This window comes from Atta colombica, unplaced genomic scaffold, assembly GCF_001594045.1.
Source record: "Atta colombica isolate Treedump-2 unplaced genomic scaffold, Acol1.0 scaffold207, whole genome shotgun sequence".
NCBI lineage: Eukaryota > Metazoa > Arthropoda > Insecta > Hymenoptera > Formicidae > Atta > Atta colombica.
The window spans coordinates 340,183-341,695 of record NW_017259302.1 but is presented as its reverse complement, the minus strand read 5'-3'; positions in this window follow the sequence as shown (position 1 = coordinate 341,695).

Here is a 1,513-nt window from a genome sequence, read left to right as displayed (position 1 = left end):
ACATATTCATTTTTACATATTTACGTGAAATGGAAAATGCTCATTCTGTATAAATGGAAAGTAATATTCTATCTATTATCACTGATGAATCAAATCTTGAAATTACAGTGTATATTAATCTCTAAAAAAATGTTCAAGTTCGTAAAAGTGAGTCATACAGAATTCAATTTTGAACGTGCAGATAAATAATGATTAAAAAGAAATTAATGTAGACAATGTATCGTTTAAAGAGATAAGCTGGAACTTCCGTGTTTAGTATACGGCGAATTGCGATGTAACTAAATCGATACTTTATTTTGTTTCTTCCGCTTAAAGAGACTGTTTAAGCGGAAGGTATACGCTCGTGCACGATGGGTGCTCTTCTTTATTGGCGCACGATGTCGCTTATGGAAAAAAAAGAGAATGTGGAGCGCTTATTATCCGCGGTCATCACACGCTCGGCTGCCGCTTAGTGGAACGGGACGTTCTTTCGCGTTGCATGCGTCTGATATGCATAGACGAGCAAACGATGACAACGACGACGACGACGATGACGACGACAGAGACGTGGCTGACCGCGAGTATTATCATAAGAGAAGCGCACACTGCCCGATTCCAACAAACTAATCGCTGACCGTTTTAATGCGCCGTTTCCTCCTTCTTCCTTCCGTCCCCTCCTAATTCTCTTTGGGTCCTCTCAATGATAGAGCAGACGCACGACTCACGCGACGTCGCTCTAGCGTGTCCGCAAGATCGCAATGTATTTCCGAGCGAAGGAAATTCTAGGCGATGTTCTCTGTATATTCGCGTGTGTGACAGTATGCATGCGTATGTATTTCCACCTTGGCTAGCTAGAGGAAAGAAGGAGAGAGATGGAGATACGTTTTATGGTGCAAACGAGAACCGCATTGGCGTTCTCAACCATGAGTTGTCTCGACCCCTCGACGTTCCCCTTCTCCGTCCTCGGTCTGCACGTAAAAATCTGTTGGCGAACGTGGGGCGTGGTTACGTGGGAGAACCTTCTCCCCTCGTTCCCTTTGGGATTTCCCCTTATGTTTCTCACTTCCTCTTCTCATCTGTCTCTCTTTCTCAATTTAACTCCGCTCTTTCCCACCGTCTCTCTCCGTATCTCCCTTTCTTTGTCGCTTTTTTAGTCTCCATCTTTTTCCCGTTACTAGTGTCACCATTTCTCGCCTGTCTGCGATGATGAAATGAGACTTTTCTCGTTGTCTCTCAATTTTGCGTCTTTTTTCCCCTGTCTATTCGTTTTGCATTGTATCTATATTCTTTTTATTTATTATTTTGCGTGCAATACTCTAAGAATATATCTTATTATTATAGAATGTACAATAAATACTACTCTACTATTCACTTTCAAATTTTTAATTTACTATTTTTGTGATTCTTTTTGTTGGTCGTTTTTTACAAGTTTTTTTTAGCTGTACACTCAAATGCGCGCGCGCGTTTTATATTTTATATATATATATATATATATATTTTTTTTTTTATCTTTTCTATTTTTATCTCTTCTTAT